Raw genomic sequence first — 18,305 nt, 5'->3', positions numbered from 1 at the left:
TGACTGGCTGTGTGTGTGTGCGTGTGTGTGTGTGTGGTGGGGGTGTTAGTGCCTAACGCAGCCAAATGCGACATAACCCTAGGATCTTTGCTAGAAGTATTGGGAAATAATTTTAACTTCTGAGATGGCTAAGCAAATAGGTCATAAACAGAGTTGTTCGTGGGTATCTTGCTACTTTTGGGAGGAGCTTAACTGACAATGAAGGAAACACAGCTGTACTTGAAGCCATTATGGACTTTTCTATTACAAAACTCCAGTTTATATTTGGTGTCTGACAACTGCATCTGAAATAACCCAGAATACACACTTCTATCCTGGTTTCTAGTAGTAACATCTAGGGTCTTAGTCCTTTCACATCTGCCTCCTACAGGCTCTCTGGGGGAAATAATAAGAAGGTAGGATGCTAGTTAGGTTCTTTCCTCCAAATCGGCAGCCACACATTTCAGCTGTTTAGTGACCTTAAAGCCCTCACTTTGCTTCTCTGTGTCATTTCCTGATGAACTTGCTCTCTATTGGCTCGTCCAGGAGTCTTGAGTTTTTGAGGAAATGCCACTGGCTCTAGGCCAGGACTGTATTATTATTGGGTGTCGGGAGTCGGAATCTCTTTCTTGGTCATGTTATTCTGGGGCCAAGGCTGGCACATCTGTCCTCAGTATCAGTAGTTTTCAGACCTCTGATGGTATACAGTGGGGATGCTGAAACCACAGGACAAAACACAATGCTGCTTTCTGGAGTGTCAGTTTTATTCATGAAAATGTTTTTCAATATTAAAGTATAGTTATTCATAGCATCTTCTCTGAGCCACACTTAGATGAATTAAATCCTGGCTCCATTTATTAGCTGCATGACCTTAGGATTACTTAACCTCTCTGTACCTCAGTTTCCTCTATAAGGGTAATATCAGTGCCTATCTTATGAGATTATGGTAAAAATGTAGTCTGTGTAAATGTCTTAATAGAACAATGCCCGGTGCATCATAAGTGCTATTTAAGTGTTAGCTATTACTGTTAAAACATGAATATATTATGAAGTACAAAAAAATCCCCACACAAACTAGTGTAACTTAAAAATCCAACACTGCCCTAGCTGGTTTGGCTCAGTGGATAAAGTGTTTCTCTGTGGACTGAAGGGTCCCAGGTTCGATTCTGATCAAGGGCACATGCCCAGGTTGCGGGCTCGATCCTCAGTGTGGGGCATGTAGGCGGCAGCCAATCAGTGATTCTCTCTCATCATTGATGATTCTATCTCTCTCTCCCTCTCCCTTCCTCTCTAAAGTCAATAAAAATATATTTAAAAAAAAATCCAGCCGAGACCGGTTTGGCTCAGTGGATAGAGCGTTGGCCTGCAGACTGGAGGGTCCCAGGTTCGATTCCGGTCAGGAGCATGTGCCTTGGTTGCGGGCACATCCCCAGTAGGGTGTGTGCAAGAGGCAGCTGATCGATGTTTCTCTCTCATCGATGTTTCTAACTCTCTATCCCTCTCTCTTCCTCTCTGTAAAAAATCAATAAAATATATTTTAAAAAAAATCCAAGACTTTGAAGAAAGTCACTTGCAGCTCTGACCCAGCTTTGCAGGGAGGAATTTGTTGTCACTTTCTTCCGGCAGCAAGAATACTCAGGGAGCCCTAGCCTGTTTAGCTCAGTGGATAGAGCGTCGGCCTGGGGACCAAAGGGTCCTGGGTTCGATCTGGTCAAGGGCATGTACCTCAGTTACAGGTTTCTCCCTGGCCCGGGCCCTGGTCAGGGCTCATGCAGGAGGCAACCAATCAATATGTTTCTATCTGTCTTTCCCTCTCTCTTCCACTCTCCCTAAAAAACCAATGGAAAAATACCCTTGAGTGAGGATTAACCAAGACAAACACCCAGCAATAGTAATATTTCTTTAAAAAAAGAATATTTAGGGAACCTTTGTTCACTGCTTGTGGAAATATAAATTAGAGCAGCCACTATGGAAAAGTTTGGAAGCTCTTCAAAAAATAAAAAAAAGCCGAAGCCGGTTTGGCTCAGTGGATAGAGCGTTGGCCTGCGGACTCAAGGGTCCTGGGTTCGATTCCGGTCAAGGGCATGTACCTTGGTTGCGGGCACATCCCCAGTAGGGGGTGTGCAAGAGGCAGCTGATCGATTCTCATCGATGTTTCTAACTCTCTATCCCTCTCTCTTCCTCTCTGTAAAAAATCAATAAAATATATTTTAAAATAAATAAATAAAAAATTAAAAAAATAGAACTACCATACAACCCTGCAATTCAGCCTCTGGGGATTTATCCAAAAATGAAAACACTAATTTGAAAAGATATATGCACCAAGATATGGAAGCAAGCTAAGTGTCTATTGATAGGTGAATGGATAAAGATGATGTGATATACAGTAGCATATTATTTAGTCATTGAAAATAATTAAATCTTGCCATCTGCAGCATGGGTGGACTTAGAGGATAATGTTACTAAGTGAAATAAAGAAAAAGACAAATACTATATGATTTCACATATATGTGGAATCTAAATAGCAAAAGAAATGAACAAGTGGACTCATAGAGAACCTGTGGTTGCCAGAGGGAAACGGGGGTGGGGGGGGGGCATGCAGGAGGCAGCCAATCAATGTCTCTCTTTCATCATTGATGTTTTTCTCTCTCTCTCTCCCTCTCCCTTTCTCTCTGAAATCAGTAAGAATGTATATATATTTTTAAAAAGAATGCTATAGAAATAGAAAGGAAAGGCATTTTAAAAATAACATAAATAAGTCACAGGGATGTAATGTACAGTATAGGGAATATAGTCAACAATAATAGTTTTTAAATGTTTTTATTTATTTTAGAGAGAGAGGGAGAGGGAGAGATAGAAACATCAATGTGAGAGTGATACATTGATTGGCTGCCTCCTACACACCCCTACTGGGGATTGAGCCTGCAACCCAGGCATGTGCTCAGACCAAGAATCGAACCTTTGACCTTTTGGTGCATGGGATGACTTTCAACCAACTGAGCCACACTGGCCAAGGCTATTCAATTCAATAATATTGTAATAACTTTGTAGGGTGACAGATAGTTACTATACTTAATGTGATTATTTTATAAGGTATTTAAATGTTGAATCACTATGTTGTACACCTGAAACTAATATTGTATTCAACTATATTCTTTTTTTAAAATCCTCATCCAAGGACATGTTTTTATTAATTTTATTTATATTTACTTATTTAATCCTCACCCAAAAATATTTTTTTTCCATTGATATTTAGAGGGAGTGGAAGAGAGAGGGAAAGACAGAAATATCGATGTAAGAGAAACACATCAATTGGTTGCCTTCTGCACATGTCCCGACCAGGGCCCGGCCCAGGGAGGATCCTGCAACCGAAATATGTATCCTTGACTGGAATCAAACCTGGGACCCTTTGGTCCGCAGGCCAATGCTCTATCTACTGAGCCAAACTGGCTAGTGCTGTTTTTAAAGAGGGATAGAGAGAGAAGCATCAATATGAGAAACATTGGTTGCCTCCCATACACGCCCTGACTGGGGATTGAACCTGCAATCTAGGTATGTGCCCTGACCAGGAATTGAACCCGCAACCTTTTGGTATATGGGACAATGCTCCAATCAACTGAGCCACCCAGTCAGGGCTCAACTATATTCTTTTTTTTTTATTAATATATTTTATTGATTTTTTACAGAGAGGAAGAGAGAGGGATAGAGAGTTAGAAACATCGATGAGAGAGAAACATCGATCAGCTGCCTCTTGCACACCCCCTACTGGGGATGTGCCCGCAACCAAGGTACATGCCCCTGACGGGAATCGAACCTGGGACCCTTGAGTCCGCAGGCCAAAGCTCTATCCACTGAGCCAAACCGGTTTCGGCCTCAACTATATTCTTTAAAAAATAATACTTACATGTGATTCTTACTATAAGAGCCCACAAGAGAGAATCCAGGTTCTTTTAATTTCCGGGGCCATTCTCACTTCTTGTATACATTAGTCTCCCCTATCCACCTTCCACATCTTAGGGCCACCCACCCATTGTCATCCAGACATTTGCCTTCCATTTGATTATTACAAAGATAATGTATGCAAACTTTAAAAAATAACAATTTCTTCCGTTTTTAAAAAATAGGATTTTTTTAGGTAATGTACTTGGTGGGGGGTGGGCAATGAAGATAGAAGGAACAGCATGAGCAAAGGTCCAGAGGTTATGTTCCAGAAGAGCAAGCCCATTTTGGCTTGAGAGTAACTGAAGATGAGGCTGGAAAAATAGATTAAGTTTATATCACTTGGGGATCTTAAATGTTACATACATTGAAGAGTTTGAAGTTGATTTAAACTCTCTAAGCCTGTTTCATCTGTAAATTTAGGATAATTTCTATCTCACTGAATTGTGAGGATTAACAACAGAGAGAAACAAACAGATGGGCGAGATATCCTATGGAAGAAACGGAATGGCTGTCTTACAAGCTGAAGACAAAGAGGTGGGATAGAGCAAACCATCCCACCTCTCAGGGTGGCCTATAATTCAAATGGTCTCACATTTGAGATCTTGTATTTCTGCAAGGCACATATCAACAACCACCAGAGGGAGCTCATACAAAGGAATCAGAGCTCCCAGCTCGACAGGAAAATTGTGGTGGGCAAGTCTGGGCAGCAGTGTGGAATCCTGAACCAAATCCAGTCTCAATGATAGGAGTGGGGCATGGATCTAGGTGCCCCCTCTCTGGTTCCTCCTTTTTAGACCCATCTTAAGGACAGGGGTTGGACATGCTGCTACAACCTAGAGCTTAGCAGCTAGCCAGATGTAAGATCTCTGGGATGGGGGTAGAGGATGAGGGCCAGATCTAGTTTGGGGGCCTGAATTTCTGTCTCAAGTAAAAAGGGTTTTCACCAACTCTGCTTATAAGGAGTCCAACTCCTTAGGATACGGGTGCCAGGCCAGGTAGTCTATCTGGATCTGGGAACTGTAGAGAAGGAGCAGGGCTGCAGTGTGAGGAAGGCTAGGCAGTGCCATATCTGATAATCAGTCATTATAGTGGCATCTACATTGCCTCAGGACTCAAACCTTCAGGTCTATCAGCAAGGGTTATGGGGTCTAGCTTAGCGCTTCATACAATTTTTACAAAACCTCCTTTGTCCTCTCCACTAACCCACAGTGAGAAAAGTGGGGATTTTTGTGTTGCAGATATTGAAGTGAAAGCCTAGAGACATTTAGCAATTTACCCGAGATCAAAAAGCATTCAAGGGCAGAGTTGGGCCTGAAGCAGTAGGAGTGGCTTTGAGGGGCCCAGGAAAGGGAAGGCGGGCCAACAGAGCGAGAGCCTTCAGACTGCCTCAGCAAGCTCTGGCTCTTGGCCAGGTTTCATACCCACAGCTCCAGGGCCAGCTCTGCTGCTAGGCCCCAGGCTGCTGGCCGAGCCGCCATGCTCCTACCCTATTCTCCGGAGAGCCCATCACCCTGGCAACAGCCAGAGAAAAACCCAGCTAAAATATTTATGGCTCAAAACAGTCCAGAGGCTTCGATGGGGGGAGGGAAAAAGTTGATGTCATCCCTTCTCTGCTTGTCCAGGAAAGTGACTGACATGCAGGGCAGCTGGGTGTGTGGGACAAACCCAGTAAGTCAGGGCTCTCACAGGAAGCTCCCTCCCTAAGGCTGCAACAGTTAATGAAAGGAGGGAGGAGTCTGTAAGTGACAGGTGACTGGGTAAGAAACACAAGCCAGATAAGAGGAGGAAGGAACTCAACCGTTGAACAGTATTGTGTATAGACTCTGTGCTAGGTATTTCACACACATTCCATTTGCTTCTCCGATCCCATTCAGTGGATAAGAATTATTATCCCACTTTTACTGAGTAAACAGGCCCTGAAAAACACACGAATGATGAGCTAGGATTTGAATCCAGACCTGTTTAGCTTTACCTCTGTGAGCTTTCTGCAAGATTGCATGGCTCCCAAGTAGATATCCTGTATTTGGGGTTGAGCATATGGCTGCCTAGGAACCTAGCTGCTTCTCAGACAGTGACACCAGCTCTGTGGCTTAATTTACCAATGACCAGGATGTCATATGATTCCCTAACTCCTTCACATCCCAGGAACTCTCTCAGTTCTGGATAAACCTGATGGTTTGTCATCCTTAACAAATCTTTTACACAAATACAATGTTTTACTGCTTCAAAATAGTTGTGGCTGGAAGAGGTACAAACAGGTCAAAAGCAGGGACTATGAAAATCTGATAGCCACCCTTTGTATTTTTGGTTAATCCTCACTTGAGGACATTTTTTTCCATTGTTTTTTAGACAGAGTGGAAGGGAGGGCAGGGAGGGGGAGAGAAACATCGAAGTAAGAGACACATTGGTTGCCTTCTGCATGCGTCCCGCTGGGGGCTGGGGATCGAAACTTGCAATCCAGATACAAGCCCTGGGAATCGAACTGTCTAACTGCTGAGCAACACCGGCCAGGGCTGATAGTCTCTATTTTTAACTTTAGGTACTGTTATTTATCCTCCTTGAACCTGTTGCCTCATATGCAAAATGAGTATAATGAAATGGGAGAGTAAGTGAAACAGTGCATATAAATGCTTGATATAGTACTGGTACATACTAAGCATTCAATAAATTATTAGCTGTTATTTATAGTAATCAAAATATAAAAATGTGCTCAGAGGTTAAATAACTTGCCCAAAGTAAAGCAACTGATTTCAATATCCTTTTCCTGCTAAGAATAAATCTAAGCTTATGACAATGTCCTAGGCTCAGTTAAAAGGCAGACAGGTTCTCTCCCCAAACTCAGCCCTTCTCCTTGATCCCTTCTTAGGATAAAAAGCCAAAAGGCATTAAAAGAAGAGTGTACTAGGAGAGGACCATAACCTCTCAGAAACCTCATTGTAAAACCAAGTCATAGGAAATCGGAAGTTTATATCAAAGGTTGACTTTCCAATCCTTCAAGAGAAATGTTAGGGCAAATAGCTAACCTAATGTGTAACTAGAAGGTAAGTGGGAGCTCTAAAGGGAAGCTTTGGTTCTCTTTCAAAGTTGATAGAAGCTACCAGAGCGGGACCATTCATCACTTGACCAAACCTTTATTGAGCCCCTCATTGCCAGATATATGCTGGGGAAGGGATACAGTACAGGAGTTAAAGCCCTACCCTTAAAGAGCTTTTTGAGTAACTTTAGTAGTCAACAATGAAGAGAAAAACAGGTGCAGAGGTTAAATAACTTGCCCAAAACAAAGGAACCTTCTCACTTGGCTTTCCTCAGCCTGTTCTGGAGTTGGTGACCACCTTCTCTCTAGGAGCCCCTGGAAGCGTCCAAGGGCCCCAGGCTGGCACCCACGACACAGATGTGGCAGGGAGGGAAATAGGAGGTGCTGAGGTATAGGTAGGGTGTTCTAGCCAGTTCTGTTGGAGGCTAAGGTGAAGCAGGCAAACTGAGAATGACACAGAAGTTAGTTGCTGGTTTATTCAGATTTAGGAGGCCATGATGAGGATATTGTTAGTCCCCTTCAACATTAAAAAAAAAAAAAAATGTTTTTTATTGAGTTTTAGAGAGAGGAAGAGAGAGAGAAACATCGATGAGAAACATTGATCGGCTGTCTCCTGCACATCCCCCACTGGGGACTGAGCCTGCAACCTGGGCATGTGCCCTGACCAGGAATCGAACCTGGACCTCCTGGCTCATGGGTCAATGCTCAACCACTGAGCCACACTGGCTGGGCTCCCTTCAATTTTTTCAAGTTCTGAGCATGTTTAACTGTTAGTATCATAGTCCCCTGTAACCCTGAGGACTTCATTCTGGTCCTAGAGACTATTAGGGGATCCTAACTGGCTTTCTGTGTGTAAATCAGACACATCAATGAAGTGGCTGAGAACAGACTGTTGATCTCTCTGGTGTTTCTCTGTGCTCAGCAAATGCCCTCAGGCCAGCCTTGACACAGCAGGCAGCTTTCCCAGTTTCTGGAGTCCTCTGATAGCTGCAAAGACACAAGCAGAAAATTAAGAAACATGAAACTGCCCTATCAGGGGCTTCCCTGCCACCCATATGGCCAGGCTGCCTCCCTTACAATCTCCCACCACACAGGACAACTGCAGTTGTTTCATTCAATACAAGATTTCTAGGTGCACAGATGAGTAGAAAATAAAAGTCCACAGCCTATGAGCTCTCTTTTCATGTCAGTCAAACATACGGACCCTCACACCTTATACCTCCCAGCCTTGGCCTCAGCTGAGTGATCCAGGGCAGAATCAACTAAACCTTTGGGGTTTTTAGTTATACAAGCTTTGGGATCCCCAATTATACAAAAGGGAAAATGCTTCCTGCTCTCCCAGATCTGAAAAAGATCCAAATGAACAAAGAACTTCAAAAGACTTTGGAAGAAGAAGAAGAAGAAAAAAAAAAAGAATTTGGAATAAAGGGAATGGGGAAATAGGCATCTTCTAGTACCGCAATCTTAGATTCAGGGGTCTATCTCTCCTGGCCTTGAGGTGTTTAATCCCAGCCTCAAATGATCAGGGTTAACCACAGGAGAGATACATCCTACACCAAAGCCTGTAACAGTGTCCCCATCTTTTAAAAATGGTACTACCATTGCCCCAGTTGTTCAAGCCAGTAACCTAGGAGCCCTCCTCTTCTCCCACATCTAATCAACCACCAAATTATATTAATTAAATTCCCTACAAGTTCTTTTTTAAAAATAATATATTTTTATTGATTTCAGAGAGGGAGGGAAACATCAATGATGAGAGAATCATTGATCAGCTGCCTCCTGCACACCCCTACTGGGGATCGAGCCCACAACCTGGGCGTGTGCCCTAGACTGGAATCAAACCTGGGACCCTTCAGTCCACAGGTTGATGCTCTATCCACTGAGCCAAACCGGCTAGAACTCTCCTAAAAGTTCTTGAATCCACTTACTTTTCTACATTCTCACTACCATCACCTGAAAGAGGTCTTCTTTTCTTGCCTGGACTATAATCCATTCTCTGCTTGGGAGCAAATGAAGTTTAAAAACCAGAAATCTAATCATGTCATTTCCCTTCCCGTCACTCCCAGATTCAATGGTCTCCAGTGAAGAACACAGAATAAGGTCCACATTCTTACCTTATCTTGAATCTTGTTCAGGCCTACCCTCTGCCTATAATGTGCTCCATGCCCTTTCCCAAGCCTTCTTCCTAGGTAATTCTTCCTTTTATTTTATTACTTTATTTTTTTACTTACTCTTCTTTTTATTTTTTTTTAAATATTGGTTTCTTTAAAAAAAATTTTATTCATTTCAGAGAGGAAGGGGAAAAAAAAAAAAAAAAACCAGAGAGGAAGAGAGAGAGAGAGAAACATCAATGATGAAAATCATTGATCGGCTGCCTCCTACATGCCCCCTACTGGGGTTTGAGCCCACAACACAGGCATGCCCTGACTGGGAATTGAACTGTGACCTCCTGGTTCATAGGTCAACCACTGAGTCACACTGGCTAGGCTGCTCTTCCTTTTAGGTGTCAGCCTAAACATAATTTCCTCAAGGAAAACCCCAGTTAAGTTAGCTCCCTGTTGTGTACCCTCATAGCACCCTGTTCTTTTTCTGTCATAGCACAGATGATTACAACTGATATAACATGTTATTTATGAGAGTTTTATCTGTTTAGTGTCTGTTTCTCCAAATATACTGTTTTTAGTTTTTTAAAAAATTGTTTATTGAGGGAGGGGGGTAGAAATCAATTTGTTTTTCCACTTATTTATGCACTAGATGCCCGGTGCACGAAATGCGGGGATCGGGCTTAAGTTGGCAGTCGGACATCCCTCTTGCAGTCCAGGACCCCTCACTCCTTACCGCCCACCTGCTCACTGCTCCTTAGCAGCAGGCTCCTTACCGCTGAGCTCGCTGCTCCTTAGCGCTGCCATGGAGGTGGGAGAGGCTCCTGCCACCATGGCTGTGCTGCCAGCCGTGAGCCCGGCTTCTGGCTGAGCAGTGCTCCCCCTGTGGGAGCACACTGACCACCAGGGGGCAGCTCCTGTGTTGAGCATCTGCCCCTGGTGGTCAGTGCGCATCACAGCAACCGGTCATTCCACCATAACTGTCACTTAGACTTTTATTATATAGATTCCTTGATTGTTTCTTGTATGTGCCCTAATTGGGGATTGAACCCGAAACCTTGGTGTAATGGTATGATGCTCTAACCAATTGAGCTACCCAGCCAGGGCTCCTCAAATATACTATAACCTCCATGAGGCCAGAGACCAATTTTATCTTGCTCACTTGCCACTAACTCTCCAGTGTCTAGCACATAGTAGGTGTTACTATTTGTAAGAGTGAATGCATTAAGAAAAATGAATAAAAGGAGCCATGTGTACTGATATTTGGACAGAAGCTTATGATGAATCATATCAGAGCATAGGTATTTCTTTCTCAATGGCTGATGCAATGTTTCCTATTTTCCAACCCCAGAGAGCCCGAGAAATGGGTAGCACCCATTTTATAGCTAAAGCTGGACCATAAATAGAAAGCAAGAAACCTGCAGGAGTCAGAAAACCCCCAAGAAGACTTGGCCCTGTATCTGAATCCAGGTATGTACCCTGACTGGGGGTCGAATCTGCAACCTTTCAGTGTATGGAACAACGCTCCAACTGAGCCATACTAGTCAGGGCTGAACCCAAATACTTTGATCTCAAGTTCTTACTGATGGTGTCTAGGGGGAAGAGACTGGCTATCCTGAGGTGGGCTCTAGAGGTTGACAAGGGAACAGCTAATTCAGGCATCTTAACTCAGTATAAATAGAAACAGTGCCCAAATTTCTGGTAGTGTGCTCTACTTACCTGATTAATCTGGGGAGATACTCTGGCCATGGCTCACACACTGCCTAGAAACAACTCAAACAGGCTGTCTTTTTTCAGGAGTCCCCATAACCTCTCCAAATCTGCCCTGGAAACAGCAAGGTCTTCTTAAAGCAAAAAGCTCCCCTAGGTCTAGGTGAGGGAAGCACAAAGATAGCTTGAGTACCTGCCTGAGAACTCACCTGCCTAATGCCTGCCTGAGATGCAGCCAATGCCACAGTGTAGGCTAGGAATGAGCCGGACACCTACTGCTGAGAGGCTACTACTGCATTTGTGGTCAAGGAATGTTGAGGCTAAAACCCAGCAGCATGATTATGAAATTCAAGTCTCTTCCAGATACAAGTCTCCCTCCTTTTAGAAAAGAGAACTGAAGTTGGCAGAACACTGGATGAGAACACATTATCCGTCTCAGAGGCAGAAAAGGCCGTAGAGTAGAGAACCTCCAGCCCAGGGTTGAGAAATTGATTCTAGATGTGAGGGAACATGATCTGCTCCCATTACCCAGAAAAGGGGTTTGGTCTGCTGCTTGAATGTAACCTCCTTGGGGGCCCAGGGCAGCAATCAGGCCACAATAGGACTAGGGCACAGTACCCACCATAGGCGCAGTGCAGTACACTTCCTCCCCTCCCCCCAACAGCTGCCATCTCAAGGCAGCTGTATGCAGCCTGTGTGCTCAAGACTATTAAATATTCATCAGATGCTTGCTAGCACTAGTTTCAAACATGCAAGAGGCACAAAAGGATCTGAAGGGAGGGAGGGAGGGAGGGGGAGAGGGGAGAGAGAGAGGGAGAGAGAGAGAGGGAGGGGGGGTGGGGTGGGGGATTGATTGAGGTTGAGATTAGAAGGGTCCAATTTTTTCAAGCCCAGGAATCTGGAAATCAAGCCAGGTGCACCCACCCTGTACATCAAAGCTGAGAACGACTCTGAATGTAAACGGATCTTCTTGTTGCCCCTCTAGAGGAAGCAGCTCCGTGGGAGCAGAAAGACCTGGGTCTAAGCTCCCGCTTTTGGACCTTGTGGTTATCCTAACCTACACATCAGTTTTGTTTCACAGGATTGTCTGTGAGAATGAAATGGGATGCTGCATATGATATTCTCAGCACAGAGTTAGCACAGAATCAAAAGCTTAAAATGGAGGCAGAGACTTCACTCATTTAGGACAGAATAGTGAGAGCAAAGTTTGTATCAGTGGAGACTCAGAGACTTTCACCCAACTGGGTAGGTGAAAGGGACAGACATGGGAAGACTATCAACCTATGGTGAATTTAGGCTTAACATCCCACCTTCATATAGCCCAAATACTGAGGAGAAATGATTTTTCTTTCTGAAAAAGGAATGAACCAAAAGGCCTTCAGGCAAGAGGGAGAGAGGAAAGAATGCAAAGTGAGGGGCGACTATACCCTTCACTCTCCCACAAAGGAGTGGTGCCACTTAGGGAGGCTTTTTTTTCTCTGGTTCCCTTACTCCCCCACCTCACCAGCACAACGGCAAACACAGATGTGTTCTTGGCTTAAGGACACCAATAGCTCCCTAAACTTTAGAATAAAGTCCAAATTCCTTGCCTAACATTTACCGTTTCAAAATTGGCACTAACCTACTCATCCAGTCTCTATTTATACCTAAATTTATTGGGTGCTTACTACATATCATGTTGAATGTTTCACACATATTAGTCCACTCAATCTTTACAACAATGTTGTAAAATGAATGATATTACCCCATTTTACAGATGATGGAACTGAGACTTGGAGAGGATAACTCATCTAAAGTTCGAAAGCTAGTAGCTTTGGAGTAAGCAGAATTTGAAATTAGTCTGTTTAAAGCCATAGTAAAATGCTATTGCTAACCTATCTGCCTGTAAATTCTTAGTTATACTTTAAGGCTCAACTTAAATTTTGCCACTCCTGTCCTGGCCAGTTTGCTCGGTGGTTAGAGCATTGGTCAGTAGGGTCTTGGGTTCGATTCTGGTCAAGAGCATGTACATTGGTTGCAGGATTGATCCCCATCCCAGGTGGTGTAGTAGGCAACCAATCAATGTCTCTCTCACATCGATGTTTCTCTCCCCCCCACTTCCACTCTCTCTAAAAAAATCAATGGAAAAAATATCCTCAGGTGAGGATTAATAAAAATTTGTCACTCTCTTTCTTCAGCACTCCTTATGCCTTTCTCATCAGCTCCTGCAAGCTCGCTGATACTCAGTTCAGCAACATAAATGATCACACACTACCATAACTATGTAAGACTTACTCTTTCCCATTAGACTGAGTTTCTTTTATTTTATTTATTAAAAAAAATTTTTTTTTAAACATATATTTTTATTCATTTCAGAGAGGAAATGAGAGGGAGAGAGAGAGAAACATCAATGATGAGAATCATTGATTGGCTGCCTCCTGCACACCCCCTAATGGGGATCGAACCTGAAACCCAGGCATGTGCCCTTGACTGGAATTGAACCTGGGACCCTTCATTCTGCAGGCCAACGCTCTATCCACTGAGCCAAACCAGCCAGGGCTAGACTGAGTTTCTTGAAGGCAGAGACTATGAACTGTTGCAGACCTGTGACCCAGCACAACCAGCATAAGACCCTAAGTGACCCCAGCAAATGTTCACTGTATTAGTAATGACATTCCTGCTGAATAAGCCTCCTTCCAGAATACAGAATGACTGTGAAAGCATCCTGGGTTGGTTCGGGCTGACAGGTAAAACCCCTCAATTCCAATATAACCTAGTAGTCGAGACTGATCATAGCCTCTAAAATCAGACTGCCTGAGGCTGAATCCCAATTCTGCTACTTAACAGCTACATGACCTTGGATAAGTGTTTTAAATTTTCTGGGCCTCAGTTTCATCACTGTGTAAAAATGGGAGAATAATAGCTACTCTACATGTGGAGAAGACAGTGCATGGCACACAGTGAAGAATATTAGAACTGACAAAATACTGTACTACCTAAGACATATTTTTTTTTTCATATTTTAACATCTCTGAAATCAGGATGCAGGATGCATCTTACATTCGATATAAAAAAACAAACAAAAAACCATTCTGTCATTGTGTTGGTTTAATTGGTAGTCTTTGTTCTTTCTTTGCCGTACTTAATAATACATTTTGCCCTAACTGGTTTGGCTCCGTGGATAGAGCATCAACCTGCAGACTGAAGGGTCCCCGGGTGGATTCCAGTCAAGGGCACGTACCAGTTGAGGGCTTGATCCTCAGTAGGGGGCGTGCAGGAGGCAGCTGATCGATGGTTCTCTCATCATTGATGTTTCTCTCTCTCCCTTCCTCTCTAAAATCTATAAAAATATATTTTAAAAAAAAAATCACATCATGTGAATTTTATCTCATTAAAAAAGAAAAAGGTAGAGAGGATCAACTGACATAATCCTTATTAACTGCTTAGTATATTATGACGCACATAGTGATAAATGTTAGCTATTATTATCAACTTCATCTGATGATAAATGAGAAAGGTTAAGGGCTTTGTTTTTGTCAAAACAAAGACAAAGGCTATGATGAGACAGAGCCAGGACATGTTCTATTCTTGGCTGGTTCTAAATTAGCTTATAAAACTGTAGTAAGTTCACAGGTAGTGACAGGAAGTTATAGTAAACACTGGACCCAATTGATTAAACTACACAACCAGAGCAGGCAGACCATGAACAGGCCTGGTCTTCCAATAATGAAACCTGCCTTTCCAAGCACAAATTACAGGCCAAATGAAGAAAGACATTTTCCCCAAAGTCTGTTCTTAAGACTACCCTAGGCAGAACTGAGACAATTTTTCTGAATTCAGGGACTTTATCTTAAATTTATCTACCCATTCATGTGACTAATATCATATTCAGGACTTTCTGGATGCCCCAAACCATGCTAAAGACAAATGGCCTTCCTTAAAGTCTTCAAATCTCAGAGGCTCCTGGCTAAGAGCGAGGCTAAGAAATGATATCTAAGAAGGCAAATTACTCTGTCAAAGACTATAACGTGCCTTTGGCTTAAATAGGTAGATCTTGTCTCCTCAGTGCTATCAGAACCCTAACAACTCATTCAAAGGGCAGAGGGGGAAAAAATCATCCAGTTAGTTCCTGGATGGCTTTAAACAATAGGAAGCTCATTCAAGTTGTTAGAGTGAGGCCAACCACCCAAACAGGAAGGGGTTAAACTTCCTTAGGGGAAGAACACTAATATTTACTATGTATAGGGCACTGAATTGGTTGGCCTTATACGGAACTCCTTCAGTTCGCCAACCACAGAAAGGTGTACATTATCACTATCTTCCTTCCCAGATGTAGAAATAAGTGATTTGTTTTAGATCACCAACCAAAAGAAAGCTCATAGATTCAACTCTAGGTTTTTGTCAGGTCCGATGTTATTTTTACTATAAAAAAATATCCCTACCATGGGTCTCTTAAATGTAAGAAATACCCCTTTCCTTAGATTATAAGCAATATCGTATAAATCAAGATGTTAAGTTCTGGCAACACATAAACTTGGGCTTGATTTTGAATAATACTAATTATGTGACCCTGGGAAGTCACTCCACCTAATTAAGTCTCAGCTACTTCTGTAAAATACAGATTTTACTGGACAATTGTTTTTTGACTGCCCAGAATCCATTTCCCCTCCCTAAGAACACTGACTTCCTTTTGTGGAATGAACTTTTTTGTACTGCATACTGCTAAAGTACGGGTAGGTGAATCAAACAAATCCAGTTTGATATTCCCTTCCTAAAACTTGAATCTTGAGGGAGAAAGAAACCAAACATGGCTAGAGCTTACTTATTCCAGCCAACAGTGTGGAAGCAGTTATTGCTGTTTCAGGACTATTCCTGTGGTCTACCACTGCTGTTTCATTTCTCTGCAGCCATTCTGGTTCCCAAGCCAGATTTTTTTATTTTTAAATTGTTTTTAATGATTTGAGAGAGAGGAAGGTAGAGGGAGAGAGAAAAACATCAACCAGCTGCCTCCTGTATGCTTCCTACTGGGGATCAAGCCTACAACCCCAGCATGTGCCCCAACCAGGAATCAAACTGGTGACCTCTTGGTGCACATAGTATCCTTCCAATAAATTCCCTTTTGTTTACATTAGCCACTTTGTTGCTTATAACCAATGAACTCCAAATAAAACACTGCCTTAGCCCTAACCGGTTTGGCTCAGTGGATAGAGTGTCGGCCTGTGGACTGAAAGGTCCTAGTTTTGATTCCGGTCAAATGCATGTACCTTGGTTGCAGGCACATCCCCAGTGGGAGGTGTGCAGGAGGCAGCTGATCAATGTTTCTCCCTCATTGATGTTTCTAACTCTCTATCCCTCTCCCTTCCTCTCTGTAAAAAAAAAAAAATATATATATATATATATATATTTAAAAAACAAATAAAAACAAAACAAAAAACACTGCCTTATTAGATTACTGACAGGATAGAACGGGAGTCAATAGCCTTAAGTTGATACTACCTACTCATTATAAGTAAATTCAGTATGAACTATAAACGAACATATAAACATGGTAATGTTGTAAATATGATACAAATGATATATAAAAAAGATTCACCACTGATTACCCCCCAGGCTACCTTTTGGCAGAACTGTTTTATAGAACTAGAGGCCCGGTGCATGGATTCATGCACTGGTGGGGTCCCTAGGCCTGGCCTGCGCTCTCTTGCAATCTGGGACCCCTCAGGGGATGTCGGACTGCTGGTTTCAGCCCAATCTCTGCAGGCCAGGCCAAGGGACACCACTGGGGCACAAATGCATGCACCAGGCCTCTAGTATGCATATAAGATCTTTAGTTAATCTCATCCTGCTCTCTCTCCTTCTCTCTGAGATTCATCAGTCTGTTCCATGTTTCCAAGCCTGTGCGTTGAGCATCTGCCCCCTGGTGGTCAGTGCACATCATAGCTACCAAATGGTTGAATGGTCACTTAGGCTTTTATATATATAGACTAGTGGCCCGGTGCATGAATTCGTACACATTGACAGGAAATTAATTAGAAGAAACATTTTAATATCATTATTCGCCCTTTCTCTATAATAGAAGTGTCAACCAAATTCACGATCGACAATGACAGATTGAAACACATGTACGTGATTGGCGCCAGTGAGAGTTTTATATGTATTGCCCATGTGTGAGTCAACTTAGCCTTTTATAGATATAGAATAAACTTGCTTAATTAGACCTGCTTTCTGATGTAGCTAAACTTTTTCCAGCCCAGTGAAGCACCACAACTTCTCTTTCAGCACTGGTTTAGTGCTGAAATATCAACATGAAGCAGATTATTACTGTAGATTATGCAGGGAGAAAAAGGGTAAAATACTTAACTGCAGCAGTGACTATATTCTGTGCAGTGAGAAAACCTGAAGTCATTTTCAAGGTCCACCATTTCTTACTTCTTTTCAGTCGGGTCAAGTTTCTAAGTTTTCTAAATCTCCATTTTCCGGCTAATGAAAAGAAAATAGGATTCCACGGAGTCTCCTATCTACCTACTCCAGGACTTCTGTGAGGATCAAATGAGATGAGGCACGGGAAAACACTTTACAGACATTTGGTCAAAGTGTAAAATGTTTCCACCTGGCTGTAAAGCAAGTCATGTTCCTGGGCTGAAGAAACTTCAAGGAGGCTAGTCACTAGGGAGAGGAAGCTGGGCGTTGCTATGTGATGTCATTACCCAGCGCCCACAGCCACCATTTCCAGGCTGGGTTGGGCTGTGGGCTGCATTTTGTGCCATGGGGTCTCGGCAGCGTTGGCTGCGATTGGGTGGGGTGTTACTTTGGGGTGGTGACAGGGCCTGTGTCCCACTTGAGGGAAGCCAAGTGTTGTTTTGTGGGGCACCAGGTCCGTGGTACTGTTTACTGTTAAATGGCCTGTTGCTAGGGAGAGGAAGCCGGCTGCATTTTGTGCATCTCGACTGTGTCAGCTGCGATTTGGTGGGCTGTCGCTCCGGGGTGGTGGCAGGGCCTGTGTCCCACTTGGGGGAAGCCGAGTGTTGCTTTGTGGGCGCCAGGTCCACGGCCGTTTCTCTGTAAATGGCCAGTGCGTATCATGGCAACTCCTGCATTGAGTGTCTGCCCCCTGGTGGTCAGCGTCATAGCGACTGATCGGACGGACAGACACTTAGTGCATGAGCCTTTTATATATATAGATAAAAGTCCCACATCCTTAATAGAAAGACACCTTAACATACCTGACATGGGTCTTTAATACCCATTCTACTCCAGGAAATGTCTTGAGTTTTCAATGACCTGAAAATGGAGAAGTAAGAGATCAGTCTTTCGAAGAAGAAGTTTTAAAGACATACAAAATAAAAGATAGAGATCCTGCATGCAGTTTACACATTACAGGAGAGAAACATGCAACTTTAAGGAAATTTTAAGTAACATTTCATTGTGAATATCAATATGGGAACCTATAGGGGCTCATCCTTGTACATTTTAAAATAGCTGAGCAGAAATCTTTACTTTGGGGAGCATATCTAATCTACAGTCATTGAAATTTTACATTGTGTCATTTAAGATGTCAG

General features: G+C 43.0%; 1 long non-coding RNA gene across 1 annotated transcript; it reads right to left on the bottom strand.

Annotated features, from left to right (window-relative positions):
- Window positions 1-7,411: 7,411 nt before the first annotated feature.
- Window positions 7,412-18,029, bottom strand: LOC129150224 (uncharacterized). Its single transcript, XR_008556950.1, has 2 exons — window positions 17,970-18,029; window positions 7,412-7,942 (listed from the first exon to the last, which is right to left on the bottom strand). It is a non-coding gene; the product is annotated as an uncharacterized LOC129150224 (long non-coding RNA).
- Between the last annotated feature and the right edge of the window lie 276 nt (window positions 18,030-18,305).

The sequence above is a fragment of the Eptesicus fuscus genome, chromosome 9, assembly GCF_027574615.1.
Source record: "Eptesicus fuscus isolate TK198812 chromosome 9, DD_ASM_mEF_20220401, whole genome shotgun sequence".
NCBI classification, from domain to species: Eukaryota; Metazoa; Chordata; class Mammalia; order Chiroptera; family Vespertilionidae; genus Eptesicus; species Eptesicus fuscus.
This window is presented reverse-complemented; position numbering and strand designations above follow the sequence as displayed.